The sequence below is a fragment of the Lissotriton vulgaris genome, chromosome 2_1, assembly GCF_964263255.1.
Source record: "Lissotriton vulgaris chromosome 2_1, aLisVul1.2, whole genome shotgun sequence".
NCBI lineage: Eukaryota > Metazoa > Chordata > Amphibia > Caudata > Salamandridae > Lissotriton > Lissotriton vulgaris.
This window is the reverse complement of record NC_141687.1, coordinates 587098407-587118462: the sequence shown is the minus strand read 5'-3', so window position 1 is coordinate 587118462 and position 20056 is coordinate 587098407. Positions and strand designations below refer to the sequence as shown.

Below are 20056 nucleotides of genomic sequence, written 5' to 3'. Positions count from 1 at the left end.
CGAGCCGTGCACAATGTGGTGTCCAAAATGGCCCCCAGAAATCGTGTGGTTTTGGAGGGTTGCAGAACTGACTTGTGTTTGTTTAATTGAAGGCCCAGGTGTCTGAAAAACTGAATGCAAGTCGAAACAGCCTGAGAGGTTTCCTCAAAAGATGGAGCCTTGACTAGCCAGTCGTTCAAGTAAGGTAACACCTCCAGGGAATGTGTTCTTAGAAAAGCTGCCACTGGTGCCAACACCTTGGTGAACACCCGAGGTGCAGAACGAAGGCCAAACGGAAGCACCTTGAATTGGAAATGGCTCTTGCCCACTGTGAACCGTAGATATTGTCTGTGAGCTGGGTGTATCGGTATGTGGAAATATGCATCTTCTAAATCCAGGGAAGCCAAGTAGTCACCTGGGTTCAAAAGAGGAAGAATTTCCTGGAGAGTGACCATCCTGAAAGAGAGTTTGATGAGATAATTGTTGAGCTCTCGTAGGTCTAGAATGGGGCGCCAAATCTCTGTCGTCTTCCGCACCAGGAACAACCTGGAATAAAAACCTCTGCCCCTCTGAGAGAGAGGTACCGGTTCTATTGCCCCCTTGAGGAACAATTGATGGGCTTCTAGATGGAGCAGTCCCAGATGTTTTGTGCGGATGGCGCCCGGAGCTCTTGTTGGAGGAAGATCTTGGAATTCCAACATATGGCCACTCTGTACAATGTTCAGGACCCACTGGTCCAATGTTATACACCTCCAGCTGTTCAGACAAAAAGATATCCTGCCCCCCACCGAAGTGACTGGGAGGGTAGGAACAGCAGGTAGAGCCAGGAGGCTGCTATTGCCTCTTGGCGCTGTCACGTCCTTGACGGTTCTGACGTCCTCGCGGAGTTTGGCGAGGGTAAGACGCCGATTGTCCCTGCCGTTGATTGGAGTACTGGGTCTTATAAGACTGGGGCGATTGCGAGGAATATCTCTGTTGGGCATTGCCTCTATACGAAGAGAAACCTCTGCCACGAACGCCTTTAAATGGGACCTTACGGTAGTTGAGAGATCCCAGTGACTTCGCTGTGTCGGTATCTTTCTTTATGTTCTGCAGGGCATCATCAACATGCTTACCGAAAAGCATCTCTCCATCAAAAGGGAGGTCCAGGATCTTATTTTGGACCTCTTAACAAAACAAGGTGGCTCTCAACCAGCCCTGGTGACATAGCACAGCTGACCCCGCTAAGGCCCGAAAGGCAGTGGAAGCAATGTCCATCGCACAGTCGATAACTTCGGAGGAGGATTTTTCTCTCCATCAGCACTCTCTTGGCCTCATCCCTTGTCACGTCTGGCAATTGTTCCATAAACGGTGTCATGTCACACCACATCTGGCGATTGTATCTGCCTAGAATGGCGAGAGAATTCGCTGCTCTGACCAGCAAGCTGGCCATGGAAGAAAACCTCTTCCCCACGTTATCCAGACGTCTACCGTCCTTGTCCGGAGGCGTAGTCAAAGGTATCGTTGGATTTTTTTACTTGCTTTGGGCCGCCTGAGAGATCACCGAATCAGGCTTCGGCTGTCCCAGAAGACAAGCTGGGCTGCCCTCCGGAGCCTTATACTTCTTTTCCAGTCTGGGAAGTACAGGGATAACAGTGGCTGGATTCTGCATGATCTTCATGCCCTCCTCCCACACGTGTTCGATTATCGGAATGGACTTGACAGATCTCCTGTATTGCTCCTTGAAGTCATAGAGGAAGCACTCAGACTCCTTCCTCATAACCGGCAGTACAAACCTCTTTGACGCCCTCTCCATCAGGTTATGGAACCCCCCTATGTCAACAGGAGGGGATATAGAAGTATCACGACCAGTGGCGTCTGGATCTTGTAGCCCACTGTCACCCTGATCCAGATCTGGGTCCTGTAATGGATCAGACAAGGGATCCACTTGAACAGCATCATCGTCCGAAGAGGTATACTGCTGGACAGGATTGGTTGGTTCTGGCTCTGGCGATCGAGATCGGACCAGAGGTATAACCTGAGGTGGGAAGTGTGGCACCACCGGCGAAGGAGGCTGAGCAGTAGCTGACTGTGCTTGTGGTAACCCCTGAGGCGGAGGTTGCACAGACTGCGTTGAAGGTTCCGAAGGGAACCTGTTTCTATAGTCCTGCAACATCAGCTGAAGATCAGAGATCAGAGAGTCGGGCATGGCCACCATGTCCTGTCCTAAACCAGTGGGACGTCGCTCTTGTGAAACATAGTGCAACTGTTGCTTTCCTGCATGTTCGAAATATTCCTCCGTGTCAGTGTCCTGCAGTTTTACATGCAAGTCTGAGGGACTGTAGGCGTCCCCATAATGGCTAAACTCATCCTCCTCTTCCTCCGACTCATCATCCAGGAGCATATTCGGTGGATGTGACGACGCTCGTCGTGGAGACGTCATTTCCGGCGTAATTTTCATCTTCTGCAGTGGGAAATGCATTTTTTGACCCGTCGACGGTCTCGTCGTCGGAGCCGTCGTCGACGGAGCAGCAGTTGTCGACGGTACAGCCGTCTTTCTCGACGAAGTCTTGGTCGTCGACGGATTGATCGTCGACGGTACAGCCGTCATCGTCAACGAAGTCTTGGTCTTCGACGGGAAGATCGTCGACGGTTTCGTAGACGAACTCGTCGTCATAACCATCAGCATCGACGTCAAAGTTGTCGTGGTCATCGACGTAGTTTTCGTCTTCGACGAGCCCGTCGACAGCACCTTACCTGAGCACATCATCGTCATCGACGTGGAAGAAGCAATCGTCCACGAACCTGGAACTTTGAATGACGACGAAGACGTCGACGTGGAGATAGCCACCGACGACGAGCCCGTCGACGGAGCCAAGGAAACAGCGGGAACTTTTACAGAAGTACTTGTCGTCGACGTACCTGATGATTTCGTCGTCGACGGACGCTGTTTTTTCTCCAGACCAGTTCCAGGAGTGACAGAAGAGTGCTTGTCACTGGTCTTTTCTTTTTTGGACGGAGGAGAAGTAATGGAAACCTCCTTTTTGTCCTTTGAGGCTGTAGCCAATCCAGTAGCCTGTCCCTGCCTCTCCTTTTTACTTCTGTGAGGAGATTGAAGGGGACCAGCCCTCTCAGATCTATCAGAGATCTTGTGAGGGGCCTTAAGAGGGGGCTCAACTGAAGAAGAGGAACCAGGGGGAGACCTACCCCTCTTCCTGGACTTGTGAGAAGACGCTAAAGATGTGGAATCCTCTTCATCTGAAGAAAGCACCTCCTCCCGAGTCTTCATCTTTTGAAGCCAAGTCAAAAGTTGACCCTCTCAGTCACGGAGAGTCTTGGTAGAGAAGGTTCTACAGATTTTGCAGTCTGTGGCCTTGTGGTCCGGGTATAAGCAATAAATACAGTTGTCATGCTTATCTTCCACAAAAAGTTGTTTTTTCCCACAAGAGGCACAGGACCGGAATAGGGCCTTCTTCTCCTTGTCAGACATCTTGATAGCAGTTGAAAAAAATTGAAGAAGTAATCCAAAATCCAATAAGATTGTAGAAAAACTGAGCAGAGCTCAGTGGAGACTCCCTAGCAAAACGTGCGGTAGAAAAATCTGAAGCTCTGAGCTCTCTCAGGAAGGTTCTATGGGGTGAGGCTGCTCTGATTGGTCCTGGCAAAAGTTTGGTCTCTTTTACACAAAGAGAGTGATAGGATACAAAATGAGATGAGGCCTAGGCCTGTTTTTCTCTTTTGTTTCTATGGTTTTTGTACTACCGAGGCTCCCATTCCGACGACGGGGAATGATACAAAGCATGGGAATCTATGAAAGTTCCAATACTGGGGCAAGTATATAATTCCTACACCCACATGAAAGAGGCCTTAATGACCAGGTTTGGGTTAACCCCTGAGATGTAATGACAGAGGTTCAGGGGGTGTACTAAGATTCCTGGGGGTACGTATGTGGAGTATGTGACTTTTTTCTGCAGAGCACTGGATGGTAGGGTAAAGGGTAGTAAGGTGAATGATTTTCAAGGGCTTCTTGATTTAATGGCATGGGAGCACTTGTCCGGTAACTGTTTTCCTGAGCCATGCCAGCACCTGATTGATAGCAAGCTGTCCAACCCGAGGAAGCTTGCTGAGGTGGCGGACCGCTGGCTCAGCACCAGGGTCCGCAAGGGTCCAGTGGGAGACTCAGCCAAAGGTGAGCAGGGTCCCCAGCAGAAGAGTGGGGGGGACAAGGGAAAACAGAAAGGGTTCCAACGAGGCCCCCAAAACAATCCCCAAGGGAACCAGAAGAAGGGTTCTCAGCCTCCCCCACCCCCAAAGCAGAACGGGGCCCGACAGGTAAACCTGTTCAAAGAGGGCCCATCACCTGTTACAGGTGTGGTGACCAGGGTCACATTGCCACTGATCCTAAGTGTCGCCTATTTGGAAAACCCGCACCCACTGGTGCTCGCCCCTGGCAACTGGCTAGTGTTAATTTTGGGGAGGAGGTAGCAGTCCAAGGGGGTGGGGATCCCGTTCAGATGACTCTAGTCTCACTCGGAGACAGCTAGATGGTCCCTGAGAACTACTTACCCTCTAACACTAAAAAATATGGGCAGGTAGTGACCGTCAATGGAGAATAGGTTGAGGCTCTTCGAGATACAGGAGCCAGTGTGACTGCAGTCCGGCAGCACCTGGTGTCTCAAGAGCAGGTTGTACCCCATGCCTACTGTAGGGTTGTCAATGCTGATAATTCTGAGAGTCGTTGTCTGAAGGCGCAGGTTCCTTTTGAGTGGGGGGGGGTCTCTGGTACTCTGCAGGTCGTTGTGAGAAACGCCATGCCTGTACACTGTTTGCTAGGGAACGATTTGGAGGACTCCCCTTGGGGAAAGGTGGAGAAAACTACCCATCTACAGATGGTGGGTCTACCCGATTGGGCATGTGTGACCACCCGGTCAATGGCAGAAAGTAGGGGTGTTGGAGAGGTCCTGGAGCCTGAAGGAGAGGCCCAGGAACCGGCCTTAGAGAGAAGGTGTAGGGGGCGCGGACAGCCGGCCCCCAATGTTCCCACGGCCCAGGAGGAGGCAGACCCCGAAGGGGTTGCCCTAGAGCCTACTGGGGAACAGATCGCCAAACTGGGAGATCTGCCTGAGCTGACCCATTGGCAGCAAGAAGGAGGTCCCTCCAGGGAGGAGTTTTGCAAGGAGCAGAAAGAGTGCCCTTCTCTCGTGGGTATGCAGCAGCAGGCTGCAGACCAGGCCAATGGATGGCAGTCCGGAAAACACTTTGTGTGCAGGGAGAACGGCCTCCTGTATTCCGAGCCTAAGGTTGCGGAACCTGGATCAGCCCGTGTGCTGGTGGTACCCCAGAAGTTCCGAGCCTTCCTACTGGGACTGGCTCACGATGTACCATTAGCGGGACATTTAGGGATGGGCAAGACCTATGACAGGCTTGTCACCCACTTTTATTGGCCCCAAATGCACAGGAGCTCATATGCTCACTGTAGAACCTGCCAGAATTGCCAGGCAAGTGGTAAGAGTGGAGGGAAGAACAAGGCTCCCCTCCAGCCATTCCCCGTCGTCAGTACCGCATTCCAGCGAGTGGGGATTGACATTGTTGGGCCTCTGGACCCCAAGACAGCCATGGGCAACAGGTTCATCCTGGTCTTGGTGGACCATGCCACCTGGTACCCTGAAGCCATCCCTCTGAGAACAGTGACGGCCCCCGTGGTGGGACGAGCACTGATGGGAATTTTCTCCCGAGTTGGATTCCCTCCAGAGGTGGTGTCTGACAGGGGCACCAATTTCATATTGAAATATATGAAATCCCTTTGGCAAGAGTGTAGTGTAACCTACAAGTTCACCACCCCTTACCATCCCCAAGGAAACGGGTTGGTTGAGAGATTCAACCGAACCCTGAAAGGCATGATAATGGGTCTGAAAGAACCAATGAGGCATAAGTGGGACGTCTTCTTGCCATGCCTTCTCTTCGCATACCGCGAGGTACCACAGAAGTCTCTAGGGTTCAGCCCCTTTGAGCTTATGTATGCTCCCCCCGTGAGAGGACCTCTGAGTCTGATAAAGGAAGGTTGGGAGCAATCTCCCAGGAAACCTCCCCAGAATGTATACAGTTACATGCTGGCCTTCAGAAACCAGACCAGGCGATTCAGGCAACTTGCTGAGGCAAATCTGGAAGCCAGCCAGGAAGAGATGAAGCGGTGGTACGACCAAAATGCCACTCTGGTAGAGCTTCAGCCTGGACAAAAGGTGTGGGTCTTGGCCACAGTGTAGCCTTGTGCACTTCAGGATAAGTGGACAGGTCCATTTGAGGTTGTGGAGCGCAAGAGTCCTGCCACCTTCTTGGTGGACTGGCAGACTCCCAGGTTATGTCCTTTGGGATAAAGAATGCCCCTGCCACCTTCCAGAGATTGGTCAACCAGGTGTTGGCTGGGATGACCGAGTTCAGAGCCGCCTACCTGGATGACATTGCAGTGTTCAGCAGTACCTGGACCGAACACTTGCGACACTTCTGGGAAGTGTTGACAGCACTGCACAAGGTAGGCCTCACGATCAAGGCAAGCAAGTGCCAGATCGGGCAGGGTTCAGTGGTGTACTTGGGACACCAACTAGGGAGCGGCAAGGTGGCGCCCCTGCAACCCAAGATTGAAACCATCCTGGCTTGGGAGCCATCCAAGACCCAAACGGAGATGAGGCCTTCCTAGGACTCACCAGGTATTACAGGAGGTTTGTCAAGGGTATGGCAGCATCGTTGCCCCCTTGACAGAGCTGACTTCGAAGAAGCAGCCCCGGAAAGTGATCTGGACTGACAACTGTCAGGAAGCCTTTGACAACCTGAAGACTGCCATGTGCACGGCGCCCGTGCTCCTGGCTCCTGATTTCTCCAAAGAGTTCTTAGTGCAAACAGACGCTTCAGAGCATGGTATAGGGGCTGTTCTTTCACAGATGACTGAGGAGGGCTGGGACCAACCCGTAGCCTTCATCAGTAGGAGGGTACTTCCACAGGAACAAAAGTGGAGTGCAATCGAGCGAGAAGCATTTGCTGTGGTCTGGGCCTTGAAGAAGCTAAGACCCTACTTATTTGGGTCTCACTTCCGTGTTCAGACGGACCACAGGCCCCTCAGATGGTTGATGCAAATGAGGGGTGAGAATCCGAAACTGTTGAGGTGGTCCATTCCTCTACAGAGTATGGACTTCACGGTGGAACATCGCCCTGGCACAGATCACGCCAACGCTACGGTCTGTCCAGATTTTTCCGCCTTAGTGCTGAGGAACTCCCTGGGGTAGGGTAGTTCTCCCCACATTTCAGCTGGAGGGGACACGTGTTAGACCTGGCACCTTGGCGTGAGTCTCCCTTCCACTTTTTGCTGATGTGCCTCAGATGTTTTGCTGGTATTCAAAGCTTAGGGCACAGCGCCACGGCCAATCCGTACCGCAGTGCAAGTGCTCCCAATGTAAAGTGTATACGTGTAATTGATTTCCATGATTGGCTTATTGGATTTACTTTCAGTCCCCAGTAAAGTGCACCAGGAGTGCCAGGGCGTGTAAGTACTGATACGGCTCGTGGGCCTGCAGCGCAAGTTGCGCCACCCACAGAAGCCGCCTTGTAAAATGTGTCTAAGGTCTGCCATTGCAGAACCTGCATGCAGTCTCGTGCTGTCATGCTGGCTGATTAAGTGCACAATCTTACCAGCCTCTAACCCTTCCCTTTACTTCATATCAGTCACCCCTTTGGTAGTCCCACGGGCAGAGTGCATTGTAAGCATAAGGTAGGACAAGCCCTGATATGCGTGGCATGTCCTAATAGTGAAGTACAGCCATTCTCGTTCTTCACTATTGTAAGGCTACCTGTTCTCGTAGGCCAGAATGGGTTGCTGGATTATTACCCTCTATAATTCCAGTGGACTCAGGGAACATGGTAGGAATCAAGTTTAGTATGCCTGAACTCAGAATTATAAAATACTTCTTTTAGTAAAGTTTATTTTAATATCCTGCGTTTGCAAATGCTACTTTTAGAAAGTTAGCATTTGCTTGCCTAACCATCTCAGCCCGCCTCTGCTTGATTGTGTATTTGCTGTCTGGTTTGTGTGAGAGACAGGGCTGGGAGAAGACAGGTGGTGAATAGGAAGATTACACTAGGATGGGTGGGGGAAATGCCCCTTGACTCTGAATAGACCTGTGCTCTGCCACCTCAATGCCAGCTCTGCCCCATGGGAAGCGGCTGACGACTCTGCCCTACACCTTGTAAAGAGAGAGGGGAAGACCGTCAACAGAGTACTCCTGAACTGTACTTGTCTTCACAATGCTGGCTCCACCTCCTGCAGAGCGTCTGCGGGGCCTGCCCTGCTCACTGAAAGGAAAACCCAGACTTCGCAAAACAAAGTACTCAAGAGCTGCGATGGACTATGCAAAGGCCCCCCTAGCCGGGAAAGACAAAAGTAACGGTGTATAAAAAGAGGAGCTCTGCTCCTACCAAATCAGATCCAGTTTTGACCACGATGAACCTCTGCCTGACTAGAAGGACCAAGAGAAGCTGAGGAAAGAAAACCTGCGGTGGTGCCTTGCTGAGAACGGAGAGGAAAAGACCAGAGAGGACTTTGAAGACTTGTGCCTGAAACGATCTCCAAGGGCTTGATCTCGAGCTTGCCCCCTGACCTGAACCCCAGGACCATTGGGTTCAATTCTGCCTGTGCCCGTCTGCTGTTGGGCCCTTAAGTTCTTATTCCCTCGCCAGAGTTGTGACTCGGGTGCCTTCGCCCTCCTAAGGTGGTGACAGCTCGGAGCCTGGTCGCCCCGCCGCAGAGAGCCCCGCTCAAGCTAGAGTCGCTCTCCGCTTCAGTGTCGGGCCGCCCGCTCTTCTGACATCTCGCTTGCTACGGAGCGCATTGTGCGCCTCTCATCTTCTTCCGCCGGAATCTGCACGGAGCGCCTCTGATAGCCTTGCACGGTCCGTACGTTGACACGTATCAGACTGTCTCGCTTTGCCCTCCTGCATACCAAGGGCCGTGCCGCACCTCAAGAAGGCCTTCCGTACATCGGTACCGGTCTGCCCGAGAACGCGACGTCCCACACAGATCCACAGGTACAACCCGGCGTACTAAGAAGAAGTACTCCCCGCAGGCCTGAACAGTGCCTCGCCCCGTGAGTTGCTCCAGACCCCGGATCGCCGCAACCCTCCACCACCCTGCTCACCCGCCTCGCACCTCGAGGGGGCTTCGAGCCGGATAAATCCCCAGAGAACCGCCAGCCTCGTCCCGAGTCCGCCCTCACCTGAGGCCGCGCCTGAAACACCTCGGACACCCGCAACAAGGTACACTTGAACTCGATCCCGAGTTCACATCGGATCCAGGGTCCGCAACGTTTGTTTTCCCTGTCGTCCCTCATTTATCAGCGGCTCGCTTCACCAGCGCGAATCGCGCATCGACCCACAGCGTACCTTGCTGACAAAGAACACTTAAGAACGTTTTGTCTATTTAAATCTGGTGGCCTAAATCGCTAAATGTTATATGGTCTTGTGATAAATCTGCAACTGAGTATTTTTATATAAAGACTACGTATTTTTGATACAACCTTACGACTGGTGTCCGTTTGTGGTGGGTCATTATATTTACTGTGTGTGATCATAAATGCTTAACTATCGCCCTGAAGATTAGCCTTGTCTGCTTGCGCCACACTACCTAGAGTGTGAGCAAGGGTTATTTCTAAAGGAGTAGTTCTCTTACCCTGACTAGAGGAGAGGGTCCCTGTTTGTCACAAGTGCATACCTGTGCCAACCAGAGACCCCCGAGTCTAACAGTTTTTATGAAAGCCCTCACCCACCAACCTAGTTGGTGGCATGCTTCATCATTGGGTCCGACCCGAGGCACAGAGTGTGCCTCAGGTGTACTACGATGCCTGATTACAGCGGAGCAGGTTTTGTTAAGTGAGTGTGTGCGAAGGTGTTTTGAGTGAGGTTAAAATGCTGTCGTAGATGTCCCAGGAGGTTAATTTATTAATGGGCCCCAGGCAGAGTTAAAAACAAGGCTTTGGAACGTGGTTGGAGGGACTTATGGTCTCCCACGTTCAGTGTGGTCAACTAGTTTCAGCCAGGTCTTTTTGTAAAAAAGGCTTTCGTCAGGGCCTATGTGATGGGGTATAAGAGATTTACATGTTGTCAGTGCCTTTATGTGAAGTACACGATAATGTGTTCTAATTGTGAGAGGAGGCTTTCCTCTCAGTTTGTACCTGTAAAGAAACAAACGAAAAACAAACACATAGACACAATTTTTTTTAAAATACGTCAAAATGCGACGGACATTGATGGTGATGGCCAAATATGGTGCCTAGTTCATGAGCGGATCAATCAACAGTGAGTTGCGGTAGTGTCGGATTGAGTGGCAATGGCCGATTCGTATATTATGCATTAGATGTGTTTGTACTTGTTGAGTATTTCAGCATAATATAGTTGAAAAAATCGAGAAAAGCTTATTTCTAAAAGGTGAGAGCTTACTGCCTAACTTCAATGGACAAACTTCATGAGTCTCCAACAGGGATCCCTGACTTTTATGCACATTGGCGATGTCTCAGGATCCTCTTGACCACCTGTCGTGTGCGGTTCGGAGCTCTGGCGATGTGGGAGTCAAGAGCCTGCCAGTTTAAATACAGGATCACGGGCCGCAGCTGGTGCTCGTTCGTGCTGGGCATGGCTACCTCGGGAGTAGCGTCAGTGGTAGCGTCTGCAGGGGAAGGAAATAGTAGACACAGAAGACACACTCGTGTTGTGTGCGAACTCTACCTGCGGTGTTTCTATTACAAAGCCTGAGGACTATGTGAAATATTTTCAAACATTTAGTCAGGATATATATGGGCAAATTAGCAAAGTAGTAGAGAATACTGGGTAGACCACCATCTTGAGTAGGGCTATGCACACCATCACGAGACAATGGGAGCGTGCGCCAAAAGGACACCCAAGTCCTTAGGTCTGCGACAGCATGCACCAGGTTACCATCAAACAAATATGTTGGTGAAGTATATATCCAAACTCCCAGGTACCGAAATGGACCAGGTTGCCAGGGTATGGGTACCCTGTTCAATAAAATGTTTGGGTTGAGGAGCTTGGGGGTAAGTTGAAACAGACAGGACTTTGACCAGTTAACCCTTGACTCCTTTCTTTCCATCCATTGAAAAGTGCAAGAGAAAATTCACTTGGGGCAAATCACTCTGCAGAGTAGTGCTCTCAAAACTCTATTTACCCACAGACCAGGGCGTGCCTTCTGTGCCGAACCTAAAACAGTACTACCTTGCCTCACAGATTCAATGGGTAGCCTGATGGATGGTGGGGTTGCACCTGGAGGACACGGCTACGATGTCGCCTGCCCTGACCCTCCCTGCAGTTCTTGAGGTACTTAATCCATGCACTCATGTGAAAATACCTGAGCCACTTCTGCTACGGGTCGCGTACCATTGCTACCATCATTGCCTATATCTCAAATGAACAATAATCCTATATGCACTGGCAACGCCCCTGCTTGGCACACCCAGGGGCCGAAACACCTGGCTTGCATACTCTGGGAGATCTCTATCACAAGGGTTCTCTCACACTATATGACACATTGGTGGAGTATGATGGCCTGCCTCAATGCCAATTCTTTCTACACAATTCGCTACATGAACCACTGACACGCCTCACCATACAATACCTACATCTTCTGGGACCAGGGAGACACATTACGAACTGGTTTGCGGATTCCTTGCGAATCCATACAATGCTACAGCTCCTGCCATTAGGAGGAGGACTGAACACGCCCCTGCACAGACAAAGAATAGGCTGCCATACTACAAAATCCTTTTGATATTGATATTGATATATTGATATTGAAATGTATTTGTAGAGTGCTCGTTCGCCCGGGGGCTTCATGGCGCTATAGACAGGGACACAACACATCAGTCAGAGGAAGCAAAAAGGAGCTCATCAGAACGCTTGGGAAAAGAGCCATGTTTTGAGGGAGTGTCTGAAACTGAGAATGTTTCCACACGTTTTAAGGTGAAAAGGGAGGGAGTTCCAGAAGGCCGCCGCAAGATGGTCAAAGCAACAACCTCCAAGACGCTTCCTTTTGTAAGTAGGAACAATCAGAAGATGTTTATGCATAGAGCGAAGATTCCTGGAGGGGTCATATTTTTTGAACAGATCTCTGATGAATATGGGGCCAGATTGGTGTAAAGACTTAAATAAAATACAACCAGTCTTGAAAGCCACCCGTTGCTCAACAGGCAGCCAGTGTAGTTGTTTTAGGCCCAGTCTGACAGACTGCCTCCTAGGTAGATTCAGAATGAGTCTGGCTGCCTGATTCTGAATCAGCTGGAGGCGTTTTAACTCGCCGACCTGGAGCCCAAGGTAAAGACTATTAGAGAAATCCAATCTAGACAGAACCAGGGAGATGACAATCTGTGTGAGCGCTTCCAGAGAGAAGAAACGAGCAATTTTCTTAATTTTCTTCACCTGAAAAAGGCTGGAAGACACCACTGCACTGACCTGCCTTTTCAGAGAGAGATCTTCGCTGAGAAAAATTCCTACGCTCTTAACTGAGGGCGATTTAGAGGGTGGGGCTCCCATGCTGGCAGGCCAAAAGCCAGAGTTCCAGCTGAGTGCACTCTGCCCAGGCAAGACCAACTCAGTCTTGCCTGGGTTGAGCTTCAGGTGACTGCAGCTCATCCAACTCAGGATGTGAGACATGGTGTTTTGAAACACTACCACTGAGTCCTCGGTGTTTAGGGGAAAGATGAGCTGCAGATCATCTGCGTAGTTGAAAATGGTGACTCTAGTGTCCCTAAGGGAATACAGCAGGGGGCGTAAATATAAATTAAAAAGTAGCGGTGACAAGGACGAACCCTGAGGAACTCCGCAAGTAGTAGGAATAGTGGGGGCCGTGAAGGGGCCCAACCTCACGGATTGGGTACGGCCAGTAATGAATGAGCGAATCCAGCTCAGCGCAGAGCCCCTGAGACCGGCCTGTTCGACACGGTTGACCAAGATGGTATAGTCAACCGTGTCGAATGCCGCAGATAGATCTAATAGTACCAGAGCCTGGTGGATCCCCTCATCGGCATTCCGCCTCAAGGTGTTCTGAACTGAGACGATGACAGCTTCAGTAGAATGAAGAGGGCGGAAGCCAGCCTGGTTGGGCGCATGGTACTGTGATTCTTCCAAAAATTTGGACATGCTATCACAAACATGGGCCTCCAATATTTTGGCACAGTACGGCAGCAAGGAAATGGGCCTGTAATTGAGAGGATCCGATGGATTAGCCCCAGCCTTTTTCAGCAAAGGGATGAGAAGAGCTTTTTTAAAACTGGCAGGGACCAAACCCTGTGAGAGGGATCCATTCATCATGGAAAGCATGCTCTCAGGGATGGCGGCTCCCACTTCCCGCAAGATGTAGGGAGGACATATGTCATCAGGGGAACCAGATTTAACTTTGAGGAGGAGTTTAGATAAACAGGCAGCATCAATAGAGGGGAAAGATTCCAGAGTGGAAGGATTGTAAAAAATATCAGCCGGGGAAAGAGGGGATGAGGTGGTGACAATGCTTTGCTTTATGGTGCAAATCTTATTGAAAAAGAAGGTATTTAGTGTGTTGCAGAGATCCTGAGTGGGAGCCGCAGCTAGGGAAGTTCTATTACTGCCACTAAGACTCTCCACAATGTTGAATAAATCTCTAGATTTATTGCGAGATTGAAGAATTTGCTCAGAGAAATAGTCGGTTTTGTGCTTCTGAATGAGTTTCTGGTACTCCTTTCGTGCCTTGCAATAATCAGCCTTGTCAGAATCTGAGTACGCCGACCGCCACTTACGCTCCTTCTGACGAACTAGAAGCTTTAAGGCTTTAAGATGAGGTGTAAACCATCTGTGAGCGTCATGGGTGCGGGAGCGGGAAAAGTTGGAGCAGGGAGCGTGAACATTAGCAGCCTGAAGTAGCCAACTGGAAAAGGCTTCTTCATACCCCTCAATATCCTGATCAAATAAGGGGAGGGATAGAGTTAAGGTGTCAATGAAGGCAGGGAGGTCAGCGTGCTTCCAGAGTCTGACTTTCCCTCCTTGCTGAGGCGGCTGTTTCCTGTTCTCAAAGATGGTAATGGAGAAATCAATCAGAAAATGGTCTGACCAAATACACAGGGTGATGGAGTTGATAGTAAGAGGGATATCCTGCGACCAAATCTGGTCGAGACTGTGTCCCTTTTTATGTCCCTCAATGCTCATTTCCGTCTTATTCAATTTTACATTATACACAGGGCCTTCCTTACCCCCTTTCCTTACCACTACTTTCATCGTACGGATGACTCTTGTCCCCGATGTCACCTGCTTAATGCCAACCTACTCAACATACTATGGGACTGCCCATCTCTTCATAATTACTGGCTAGGCGTCTCGACTCAGCTATCCACTTCCACTTGCACGAGGGCCCTAAATTACACATGTGGGAAATATGTATCCTAAGCCTTTACCGCAGGAGCAAAAAACAAAAGGTCAGCTCCCATTTCCTTGATTTGGGCATGCTGACAGCGTAACACCTCATTACACGGCAATGGAAGTCACATGAAACCCTACCACTCATGGTTTGGAGACAATTACTTATAATATAGTTCCAGGTAGAGAGCTTAGAGAGAATAACTTAGGACTGCTTAAATACCCCATAACTATCAAATGGGATACCATACTACACGATTTTCAAAACAAAGTGCATACTGAACCCGAAACCCTGGATGCTTCTATGGGGAGGGGTGAGGAAGAAACAGAGATTTGATGTACCAGTCAGCAGAGGGCAAACCACAGGAGAGTTAGCCTTTCTTTGTTCCCTCACAAACCAGGACCAAGAATTTGCATGTTGCCCAACATAACCATCTTCTCGACTGTAACAGGTGATTGAGAAGGTGGGGGACATGGGAACTGAATTTGGTTTCTCTTCATTGGTTATATTTCTGTATGCCGTAATCGTTTGTTTCTCTATTGATATACCTGCAGCAGGCCTTCCTTATGGACTGTTATGATTATGTTGTGTTTTACTATGTGCCTTGCGCTCTCTTCCTTGCCGCGTGCGCATGCCCGGGGGTTCTATGACATCCATACATTCTGGAATAGAAGCTTAGGCATAGACAACGGTCGGGAAGTCATCTGAGGCAAACTTCTTAAACGAGACAACATGCCTTATTGGTGTCAGGCAGGGCTCGAGTTGGGGTACCACGCGAGTGGGCGGCGTCCCCCCACTTATTTTACCGGGTGGACGCCGTCCCCCCTGCCAAACAGCTGGACTTCACCTTTTGGCCTCTCTGTGACGACGTTGTTCTTCCAAAGGCACTTCAAAGCCGGGCTCTGCTCCAGGGCCACATGAAGGCGTCCACTCTCCCGTGTGTTCGGCAGAGGATTATGGGAGTACAAAGACACATTGTGCTAGATCTGACCAGTGGTGTAGGGTGGCGCTGTGACGTAACAGACCTGGGACTCCTGGGGCAGTGGGAGTGCTAGGCTTTGATTCTAGGCATGCCTCACGCCAGCGAGCACCAACCAACCCTATACGGGTTCTGTCACTTCAATAAACCATTCGCTCCCACTACTTTTTTTGTGAGCTTTTGGTATTGTTTAAAGTTTTAGTTTTCAAAAAACCCGAACTGAAGCTCAGTGTGTGTTCTCCTAGGTCAGTTATAGAGGCCTCGACACTCGCCGCATTGACTTATTAACATTGGTGCAAGCCACCTTTCGTGATGTCACTTCTGGTCGTGACATCACTTCCGGTGACAGCGTCCCCCCACTTCTTTTTTAGGTTTTGCCTAGCAAATGCGTACGAAGTACGCATGCACTAGGAAAACCTTATGTTTTTCTCTGTGGGGTCGGGTATCCGCCCCCTCCTCCCATTGGCTAGCTCCATAAATGGAGGCTAGCCATTGGGAGAGGGCTCTGTCCGTCAATGCCGGACCAGATTCGGGGGCGTTCCCGAGAATTTTTTGCTTTTGGCTACGTCACGCTACGTCAGCCGAAAGCCAATTCTGGGGAAAGCCCCCGAACCCCATTGCGCTTTATTTGTGCCTGCATAGCGCTGGACGCGCTTATATTTCTCCCCCGAGCGCTTCATAGCGCTTTTCTGCCCTAGCGAGTGCCCACCTCTCTTATTTGGTATTTAATTGCCCAGGGACCTTGCCGCTATTGTTTCTTTTACCTCGAGGGAGCCCACCCCTTGGTGAATTCACTCCCCGCCTGCAGTAGCTGAGGCGGGCCGCCGCGCTGCCAGCGACGACCTGGAAGTCCCGCCCCCCCAGCGCGGACAAGGAGAAGCAGCTGCACCCACCGGCAGGGCTCCATGGTGGAAGAGGAGCACCCGGCCCCAAGAAGCGGAACCGGGTGAGGAAGAGCTGCCGCCTCTGTTGCCTGCTTGTTATAGGTTATAATGACAGTAACCATCAAGTTTGGTATCTCTGCCTATGTATCGAGAGGTTAATGTGGAGGCGAAATATTCCACATTCGTATAAGTGTTTCAACTAATGTTAAAAAACTCAATTACAAAATGGTCTATTTAAATTCGAATTGGGAAGAAGGTTTCTTTTGACGACTTTGATAAATGCGTAGGGGTTGCAAGTAAGCTATCTTCAGTTTCGTGCGAATATTTTCTTTATGTAGCACATACTCTGCCCAAGGGGATTGGAGGGCTTTCCATCAGCACCAGTTACATCGCAGTACGTCACATTCAATTAAAATCTCGCTTCTAACCAGTTGCTTGTTTTATGCCACATGCAAAAGTGTGAGTAAACGAAAATTCAATGTAAGTGCAGCCCTACTGGCTGGCACGTTACAGGCTGGCACTGCTTCCTCCCCGTAGATCTAATCCAAGGAGTATCACTATCGTATTTCCAGCTCTCCCATGCAGCTATTCATTGCGGTAATCAGACAAAATATCGAAAAAAAAATATCGGAAAGACAAAATATCGAAGTAAAAATATCGTAGGACAAAAATATAGGTATGCAAAAATTTCGGATACAAAAATATCGAAATAGAAGAGTATGCAAAAATATCGAAAAAAAAATATCGAGTGTCAAAATATCGTAAAAAAAAAATATCGTGTAGTAATGGAAATAATCTATAGTATAGGAAAAATCAAAATAATGGTATGGGAAAGTTATAAAAAAGCTGATTTATAATAAATTAAAAAAAATTAATAAAATATTTAAAAATACATATTTATGTTTAGGAGCGGGTTATTGGGTTTATAGGGGATAAGGGTGGGAAGTAATTTATTAATAATTAATTAATATATGTTAATAACAAATACTAAATTATACGTATTATTTAATTAATTATAATTAATTAGTTAATTAATTAAGATCATATAGTCTATATTATTAATTAATAATTAATTGATAATTAATAAATATTAATTTTGAAATTAGAATTATATATTTTAAACATTATATGTAGATAATTGTTAATTTAGTATTTATATATTTAGTAAAATAAAAAATTAAAATAATTTTATTTCTGTTTTAGGAGCGGGTTATTGGGTTTATAGGGGATAAGGGTGGGAAGTAATTTATTAATAATTAATTAATATATGTTAATAACAAATACTACATTATAAATATAATTTAATTAATTATAATTAATTAGTTAATTAATTAAGATCATATAGTGTATATTATTAATTAATAATTAATTGATAATTAATAAATATTAATTATGAAATTTGAATTATATATCTTAAACATTATATGTAGATAATTGATAATTTTGTATATATACATGTAGTAAAATAAAAGTTTGCTAAAATTTTTTTTGTAGTTTTAGGAGCGGGTTATTGGGTTTATAGGGGATAAGGGTGGGAAAGTAATTTATAAATAATTAATTAATATATGTTAATAACAAATACTAAATTATACATATTATTTAATTGATTATAATTAATTAGTTAATTAATTAAGATCATATAGTCTATATTATTAATTAATTATTAATTGATAATTAATAAATATTAATTATTAATTAACAAATATATATTTTACACTATATATGTAGATATTTGTTTATTTTGTCTTACTACAAGTAGGAAAATACATTATTAATAAATAATTGTTTTATGTTTAGGAGCGTGTTATTGGGTTTATAGGGGATAAGGGTGGGAAGTAATTTATTAATAATTAAAAAATATTTAATAAATGTACATATTTTTCCCTACATTACACCTATCTGGCAATTAATTAATAATAATTAGTTCAGTAATTAATATTATATAGTCTCATTTATTATTTAATCAATTCGTTGAGAAAAATTAATATTTATTGGTTATTTTTTTTTTTTTTAACTTAATTATCTTTTATTTAAGGGGTATTAGTTGAGTTATGGGTCAGTTTTCAGTTTGTGGAGAAAGGGGTATTTGTTGGGTTCAGGGTCAGTTTTCAGTTTGTGGAGAAAGGGGTATTCGTTGGGTTCAGGGTCAGTTTTCAGTTTGTGGAGAAAGGGTTATTTGTTGGGTTCAGGGTCAGTTTTCAGTTTGTGGAGAAAGGGGTATTTGTTGGGTTCAGGGTCAGTTTTCAGTTTGTTGAGAAAGGGGTATTTGTTGGGTTCAGGGTCAGTTTTCAGTTTGTGGAGAAAGGGGTATTTGTTGGGTTCAGGGTCAGTTTTCAGTTTGTGGAGAAAGGGGTATTTGTTGGGTTCAGGGTCAGTTTTCAGTTTGTGGAGAAAGGGGTATTTGTTGGGTTCAGGGTCAGTTTTCAGTTTGTGGAGAAAGGGGTATTGGTTGGGTTCAGGGTCAGTTTTCAGTTTGTGGAGAAAGGGGTATTTGTTGGGTTCAGGGTCAGTTTTCAGTTTGTGGAGAAAGGGGTATTTGTTGGGTTCAGGGTCAGTTTTCAGTTTGTGGATAAAGGGGTATTTGTTGGGTTCAGGGTCAGTTTTCAGTTTTTGGGTACAGGGCTAATTTTAGGGTTCTGGGTCAGTTTTCAGTTTGTGGAGAAAGGGGTATTTGTTGGATTCAGGGTCAGTTTTTAGTTTTTGGGTAAAGGGCTAATTTTAGGGTTCTGGGTCAGTTTTTAGTTTTTGGGTAAAGGGCTAATTTTAGGGTTCAGGGTCAGTATTAAGTTTTTGGGTAAAGGGCTAATTTTAGGGTTCTGGGTCAGTTTTTAGTTTTTGGGTAAAGGGCTAATTTTAGGGTTCAGGGTCAGTTTTAAGTTTTTGGGTAAAGGGCTAATTTTAGGGTTCAGGGTCAGTTTTTAGTTTTTGGGTCAAGGGGTTATTGTTGTGTTCTGGGTCAGTTTTAAGTTTTTAGGTTAAGGTCTATTTTTGGGGTTCAGGGTCAGTGTTCTGTTTTTAGGGTAAAGGAGTATTTGTAGAGTTCAGGGTTAATTTATTTATTTTGGTACCTAGTTCTACAGGATAAATATATATGTATTTGTCATTTAATCAATTACAGGATTTGTAACATATATAATATTACATCAAGTTTAATTTACTGTACATTACTGTTGGAATAATCTATTGAAATTAATTAGTGTATAGTACATATTAACATTTGCTGTAGAGTATAGTAGGAATATTAATATTTATGTTATTACTGTGCTACATGTATTGTAATTTAATGTACACTGGATGTTGTATATTCTTCATTACATTATTATAGTCCAACATATACTCAATTGTAATATGCAGATATTTATTTTTTATTACATTTATACTTTTTAGTAAGATAATAAAATACAATATTCAGCATGATTTTATTAACTTTAATTTATTTACATTTTAACAAATAACATAAATGCATAATAATATCTTTTTATTGACATTTCTTTCGAAATAAACTTTTATAAGCACAATTAATAACAACTATACAGAACCATTATTATTTATCTTCATTTTCATATGACATTAACGTTCTTTATTATCTCTTTCACATATTGTTTTGTCAGGAAAAAATTGCTAATAACAATAATATTTTTCTGTAAAGCTTTTCTCACCTTCATTTGTGAAGATAACATTTGTACAATATAAATAAACATTTTACATTTTTACAAAATACATTTTTTCTTTTTGTGACAATGTACTTACAATTTTTAACATTGTTAACATAAACATCATTTTTTTCATCATATTACATTA

At 46.4% G+C, this 20056-nt stretch overlaps 1 pseudogene; it reads right to left on the bottom strand.

Annotated features, from left to right (window-relative positions):
- Positions 1 to 813: 813 nt before the first annotated feature.
- Positions 814 to 3448, bottom strand: LOC147730793 (uncharacterized; annotated as a pseudogene).
- Positions 3449 to 20056: the final 16608 nt, after the last annotated feature.